This window comes from Notothenia coriiceps, unplaced genomic scaffold, assembly GCF_000735185.1.
Source record: "Notothenia coriiceps isolate Sejong01 unplaced genomic scaffold, NC01 NC01_scaffold00008012, whole genome shotgun sequence".
In the NCBI taxonomy this organism is placed as follows: domain Eukaryota; kingdom Metazoa; phylum Chordata; class Actinopteri; order Perciformes; family Nototheniidae; genus Notothenia; species Notothenia coriiceps.
In genome coordinates this window covers 1-7761 of record NW_011340713.1, presented here as the reverse complement: position 1 = coordinate 7761, position 7761 = coordinate 1, and the positions used below count along the sequence as shown (strand labels likewise).

At 39.6% G+C, this 7761-nt stretch overlaps 1 long non-coding RNA gene across 1 annotated transcript; it reads left to right on the top strand.

The window, feature by feature from the left end:
* The first annotated feature begins 251 nt into the window (after positions 1-251).
* On the top strand, positions 252-2792 carry LOC104944372 (uncharacterized). Its single transcript, XR_798217.1, has 2 exons — positions 252-391; positions 660-2792. It is a non-coding gene; the product is annotated as an uncharacterized lncRNA (long non-coding RNA).
* The last annotated feature ends 4969 nt before the right edge of the window (positions 2793-7761 follow it).

The window sequence follows — 7761 nt, the reverse complement described above, 5'->3', positions numbered from 1 at the left end:
ACGACAAACTGTGACTTTTTTTTACTTGGAAATGCTTTTTTAAGATTGACAAACATCATATGTGTAATTTGTGGCACAATTCAAACGGGGTCGAAAGATAACTTTTCTCTCGCTTCAATACATACTTTTTCCGAAATAAGGTCCCATGGAGGTCCACCAGAAAGGGAGGGGCTCTCTATGGCATGCCTCCCCCACAGTGCTCCTTGACATGTGAAGGTATGAACTATAAACTCTTTGACTGTTTGCCCCCCATCTGCAGAGCTGAGTGACGTGTGGTCCATCTCCAGCGTCAGCGTGCGGCCGGACCTGCGGAGTGCGCCCAGTTCCCCCAGTAACCCTCACCTGCCCACCATCACTGAGGAGTGAGGGGGGGAGAGACAGAGAGCGGAAGGTACAGACAGTGAGAGAGGGAAGAAAAGAACGAGTAATGAAAAACTTAAATATTTACATCCTGATAAGGAAGCATCACATTGGAATAAAACATTCCTGATTATTATTATTAGAGGTTAACACTGTCAAACCCCCCCACCAAACTGCATCTAGTTGTTCAGAGTGCGGGCAGCATGCTAAAAGGAAACAACTCCATATAGGTTATTACATTTAAACTAAATCTGTGACAGTAACTATTTCTAACTGAGCCTTTGGTGATACACGCTCAGAGAATCCAGGACAGAGAGAGGAACAGCAGCAGAGCCTTCTCTCAGGACTCGGCTGGTCAGGCAGCGGGGGGGCTGGAGACCCCCAGTGTCATAGAGGCCATCACACAGCCTGGGCAGGAGGACGGTTAAACTCTACCCAGAGCCTGACATGCTTTACAACATTTTCATCATTCAACAACACCAGCTGAGCTCAGCATCGCAAGAAACTCAAAAGAAAGAAGAAACCAATGAATATACACTGCTGTAGTAATAAGCGAGTCACTTCACTCTTTCTGTCTCGTGGTTCTAGTTCAAAGAATAAACAAATGTTTGAAGAAGAAAGCACGGAAAGAAGCTGGAGGAGTGATGGAGTGGAACCCATGGACAACGTGCTGCACAGAGATCAGCTGCATCAGAACCAGCCGTAAACCGGTCTCTAGCGTTCTCTGGGTCTGTGAGGGGGGGGCACACAGTCAGTGAACTGTACATTGTTGGACTGACGGAGTGAATGTAACCCAGAGGCTTGGGAAGGTATTGCTAATATCTATTTATCTTTTGTATTAGAGTGAATGTATTATATAGCAGGCCATGTGTCTCAAAAGCATGTGGGAATGTTCCGGCAGGGTTTTATTCCAGTTTGGCTTCATGTTTGTGCCAAAGGACCCATAGCTGCTCTAATAAAGATAAAGATACTTCTGAGAACTTGTTTAAAGAGGCAATGAATACAGCTTCTTTTCCTGGAATACAGCAATCTTCTAGAGTACGACTCAATAGTCCGTCGGTGCTATGTTGTCCTAACTTCAACTGATTTTACATTTGTGTTTAAGCGTCTTCACTTTTTAGGTTTGAAATCCAAGAGGTTAGGATCCTTCATTTCTTAGGGGTTTTGCCAGTTTGCTGCACAGGTTAGCATTAAATCTCTCCAGTCATTCACTGGATCAATAGTGAACTTTTACGTTTAGGGATAGGTCTGGATTTTGACACGTCTTAGTCCTTAAATTCTGAATTCTGAATTAAAAAGCAGCCAGTACAGTGCAGAATTCACATCTTTCAAAGACTGCAAACACAAAGCAACTTGTACTGTGTTGTAATGTCACATGAGACAGTGGTTATCACTTAGTTTAGCTGTCCTTGTGTTCCTGTTGAGATATAGTAGGCTAAGCTTTTTGGCTGCAATCACTATAGCTGCAGAACCATAAATATTCAATTGAATATACTGTATATTCATTTGAATAAAGCCCTGCGCTGGGTTTCCTTTGGAGATGCTTTGGCTTTACGCTTGCATGTTCTGGAATCATCCAACTTGTATTTTATAGATTATTTTCAAAAGCTATACTTTGTGATGGCAAGTCCTCCGTTGGATCCTAACAACCACAGGAACTTTTTCAAATGTCTCAAAACACAGTCAGGTAGAAAGGTTCCAGCCAGGGTTTAGCACGCTGTGAGGAACACTGACAGCAGAGGCACCAGTTCAGTGCTCCTCTGATCAAAACCTCTGCAGTATCATCACTGCTCCACTCTGCAATATATCACTTCAGAGCTAAACTTCAGAGCACAGCCGCATTGTATTATTCTACAACAGTCATCCATCAGAAGTTCAACTTCTCTGCTGTCTTTATCCGTGTAGATACAAATATATTTTTGACAGGGTATGTTCCAGGTCAATGCCAACGACAAATGAATTATTAATAAGAGTTCTGAATGTCACCCCCTCAGCTGTGTGTCAGATACGGCTGTATGAGTGGATAAAGGTTGCTAGTTTGATGCTTCCTGTCTGTGTTCATGTGATCCTCGTGTTGTGCTAAACGTGTACAGAAAGTGACACGAGGAGATCCCCGCTGCAGAGATATGTTCATGGCTACACAACAAATCAGATCTTCTGAAATAAGGAATCAGAAAGGAAATGACTGCAAGCATCATCCCACACCTCTGAGCCACTGTCTCTGAGCAATGAATGCAGTGATGCAGCCAAACATCAGCTTAGATATGACAGAGTACTGTCAGAGTCCAGATGCCTTTCTTTCAGCTTGTACTCAACGGCTACTTTCGGTTTGATTTAATAGAAGCGTTTCCAAGCTTGTGTTTCTTGTTTTTACTGTGACTGTTCTCTGATTGTAATGCTGCTGTCATCTTATATTAAAACATTAGAAGGTCTATTGTTGGTAACTCTGCTTTGTTATGCATGAAGTACATGTATAGACATCACAACAACTTACATTTCACTGATCTCATATTGTGCAAATACATTGCATTTTATCCTCCAAAATATATATTAGCAATTATATATTCAAATTCAATTAATACATCATATATGTGTTTGTAGTGTGAATAATAATGATTAAATAGGGATGGCAAAGATAGAATCATTGACTGATATGGAAATAAAAGCAAAACTAAACTTTAGCAGGATGACATTCTGCTCCTGGTAGCCAAGTACCCGAGATAAGAAGAATCTCAACATATTATAGAATAACTGACTATTTATGACATACTAAAGTAAGATATCTTTGTCACACTTTTAATTACTTTCAAAAAAATGTTTCAAATATGTGACTGTGACATACTATTATGACATTTCAATAGAATGCTTTATGATGAAATACTATTATATGACTCATTTGACACCATACTTGCCATGAGTATGACTTATTTGATGGGTTTTTCATTACATTCTATACGAATGTATTCAACACACTTTTTAATGAAAAAATCAGACTTCCCTATAAGATACTATACTAGTAACTTTAAAACCGCAGAGTATTCTTTGGCTCTGACTACTTTGGACTTTCCTTTTTTGACATTCATGACAAGGGCTTTCATTTTAATACAGACAATACTCTTGACTTTTTTATAGCATATTTATTGTTACATGTGTATTCCATAATATTCTATGACTTCATGACATGCTGTACTATGAAATCTTATATTATAGTTATAGTAAATTATTATTATTTGTATGGCGTAATATTTCAAGTTAGATTTTTTGTGATATTTTTATGTCATAATTTTTTTGGTTGTAAACGATCGCATACCTTTTTTTATGAAAAACTAAAACAGTAACTTATCGTAATATTGTATTATGACTCATTTGGTATACATTACTGACGTTTACCCACATTTTTTACGAGCTACTAAATACCTTAATGAGAGTTTTTTTCACCAACAAAATATACTCTCAACATGCTATATGAAACTCTTAGTTATACTAAACTAGGACATTTATGAAAATGAGTCACAGCATACTTTTTTTAGTATATTTATAATATATAAACCATTTTTGCTACAGCACAGAGCTTTGAATCAGAGCAAACATCCGGTCTGCACCCCAACATCCGGTCTGCACCCCAACAGAATAGAAAAGCTGGCAGTTGTTAATGCAGCTGGAGTTTAGTGGACACAATGCATCTACAGCAGATGTTCATATTTACCTAGATATCACTTTTTCTATTTGACTGGAGCTTAGGCATTTAGTGAAAAATCTCAGAACCTCTAAGAGAGCAAGGCACTGGATCAGAGCCTCTGAACGAGCACTATTGTGACCCACTCGAAATACACACTACTTTCCCATTCCAACAGCCAGGATCCCTGTGATCAAGGAAGATCTTTAAGGACTTCTATAAATCACCTGAAGTGAACATGAACATGAATCATATTTCTTTGATTTGAATGTGGTGGTTGTTCATGTTTATTTTGATACAGTCATATGAACAATGTGAAATATTGTATTCACAGTTCAGCCCTGGTTTGGGAGGTATGTGTTTCTTTTTATTATTCTTGTTATTTTGAGGTGTTAAATGAATCACACAGCCAGTAGTGGGAGAAATGTGAAGAACATTTCATTTGTAATGATTAATCTTCAGCATTTCAGTTTCCTAGTAAACAGGCATGAGGCGTCTGTGCTGAACAAACAATGGAATGTGAAAATATCCTTTATAACAAAAAGGTGGATATCCAGTTATAGATGCATTTGCAAACTAAAAACATTTATTACGAAAAATGATATTTGGAATGACAGTAAAAAAAAAAAGCTTGTTAGTTGACCTTGAGTTTGGGGTATGTTTTCAAACTACAGGAATGTTACAAAAACAGCAGCTGCACTCCACAGGAATTCTGGGTAATGCAGTCCCAACAGAAATAGAGAGATAATTAAGGCAATTAATTAATTAATTAATGTAAAACTAAACACACGCAGCTGACACTGATCTACAATATTAAACAAGGTGTAAAGATAAATCAACATAAATGAAATAAGAATTAAAAAACAAATCCCCAATGTAAACTGCCACACAGTAAGTAAGTAGTAAGGCCTACAGCAGAGCCGTGGACTCAAACTCTCCGGGGGGCTCATACAGTTCCAAATAAAGCTAGGACCCTCACAACACTCCAGTTACACTGTTTGGTTCTAAGGCCAGAGAAAGGTTTTTCTACAGAAAATGACAGCCTCTCTCTAAGAGAGAACATAAACTCAACAACTCCATGACTTCATTATGTTAGGATGCACCAGGCAGGGAAGGAAGAGGAAGAACTGTCACTAAAGCTCCTGTGATGCTCCAATGTTCATTACACACACTCACACACACAAAACAATTACACAATAGTCTGATGGATGAAAACGTTTATATTTTTAAATCCTCATTCCTGTGCTTTGAGCTGAAGGCTAACGTTAGCATGCTAACTCCTGGAGTATAGCAAGGTTTTTATGCAGTTTCAAATTAAATGTAAGACTTTGTAAATAACACAAAGAATTAAATCAAATATCGTTTTCGCAAACATACCTTAATAAACATAGAGAGATTGAAAAACCATTAAACAATAAGGCCTATAATTATTATTAAGCATTTACATTAGTCTCACATTTCTATCAGCATGTCCCATCTGTATTAGGGGTTTCACCAACTAATCGACTAGTCGACTACCTTTACCACTAGTCGGCGCTGTAGGCCCTAGTCAACTACTCGTGAAAAAAATTGAGGTAAACGAGGTGCTGCAAAATGCTCCAAAACACGTCCGACATTCTTATGTATGGCAGTACTTCAACGAAGATGTAACCAACTCCACAGTGAAGTGTCAGTTGTGTACAGCTGTACTGAAGTACAATACAAATGCATCTGCTATGCGCAACCATCTGAAGATGAAACACCCGCTGCCGACAGCTAGCACTAGCAGTAATGCTAGCACCAGTGAGCAACGGACCGGCGTCAGCACTGAACAGAGGCAAACGAACAGCAAGAAAACACGGGTCAACAGTGATGCGGATGATGAGCTACGGGATTACTGCCAGCGGACACCGCATATCCCCAAAATGGATAATCCACTGGAGTGGTGGGCAGAAAACGTGCACCGCTTCCCCCGCTTTCGAGGAGCTACCTGGCTATTCCAGCCACAAGCACCCCGAGTGAGAGGGTTTTTTCCCTGGCAGGCAACACTGTCACCCGAAAGCGGTCAAGCCTCCTTCCCTCACATGTCGATGCGTTGGTGTTCAAACCAAACCAAAAATATGGAAAGGTGGACGTTATCGTGGAGGACAGCGAATAAAGTGTTGCGCACTGGATTTACATGGCATTTATGTAAACAAGAGTTTTTTGCTGTCGATTTTGGTGAGTCCAGTTACTGTTTGTTATTTACTCAGCCATGTAACACAAATTAAAATGCAGTGTTTAATGTTACTGTATGAGTTCCAATATAAAATACAGTTGTACACCTCTCTTTGTGTGTCTTTATTATGACGTAACGACTAGTCGACTAGTCGACTACTATTTTGAAAAATGTGTCGACTAGTAAATATTGGTAGTTGTGAAACCCCTAGTGTGAACGTACCTTTAGTTCACCATTTTGTCATTAAAACCAATCGGTCTGCATTGCTTGAATTTCAGTCCAGCCGTGACAAAACGCCTGTAATTATGTCCCAATACCCTGCCCCCATGACCTTAATATTCTGCCTGACACCCAACAGATGTTTTTGGCAATTTGTAATCACACCTCTTCTATTTCCTCATGCAGGTCATGCCAACCTAGCAGAAGAGCAGCACAACCTTCTCCCAAGCATCTTTCTAAAGCTCGTCCTGGGGGATGCCAGGCCAGCTGCGTGATTTAATCCCTGCAGCATTTTATTATGACTCAATTTTTTCCTCATCGCCTTTGTTTGCTTTTTTCAGGTAAATGGCTTGCACATGGCACAAAGAATTGCTTTCTGATTGATTGCCTGGAATGTGCATCCAATTTAAAAGCAATTCTGATTCACGATCATTGATTTCACACAGTCATGAATCAGACTTCTTCCGCTTGGTCTGTGTAATTATACAGAAAAATAAGGAAACATTTGAAAAAAAGTCACTAAACGAAATGTTTTGTCACAAGCTGTTGTTAAAGGTGGCCCCAGATTCACCGCGCACTTTTCAAGTATCATACTGGAAAAATCAACACACTCTCACTCCATAATCGTCCAGGAGCGACGTTTGGTCAGGGTCCCGTGCGTGCAGTTGTGACGCTCCTTCAGCTTCATAAAGGGACGCAAATAGCTTTCAACTGATTACAATGTATTCCCATCTGCGGCGGGATTTGACGCTCATGGAAGCACGGCATTCGTTTGTGTCGGCTGCCCTTAAAGGCAATGTGAGCGTCCATTCCCATTGGATAACGGAGAATTGTACACCCGGAAGTAAGTATTCCCCTTACTGTCGATTGATTTTACAGTGATATCTGCACTACTCATCGACTAAAAAACACCAGATTATCCTTGTTAATTACACAACATTGATTGGTTTAAATTTTGTGCAATGCTTTTGTATTTTTCCCCTTCGATTCGGAGAAACAAAAAAATTTTCAGAGTAAAGGATGGCAGAAGACACTACACTACCCAGAATCCCCAGCTATCGTTTAGGACTACACCATGTGCTCTTTTTGACAAGTCCCGTGATTAGTTCTCAAGCTCTGTGATTGGTTGACCTCCAACTGCATTCCATTGATTCCAATGGTTTCGTCTATGTCACGTGATCTTCAAATTTATCCCTGCAGAAAAAAAAAACATGGCCAAACTTCGTTTTATTCTCGGTGGAAAATGCCTATTTTAAAGTTAGTTTGGCCATTAAAATGCGTTTTGATGTCATTTGATGCGAGAAATATG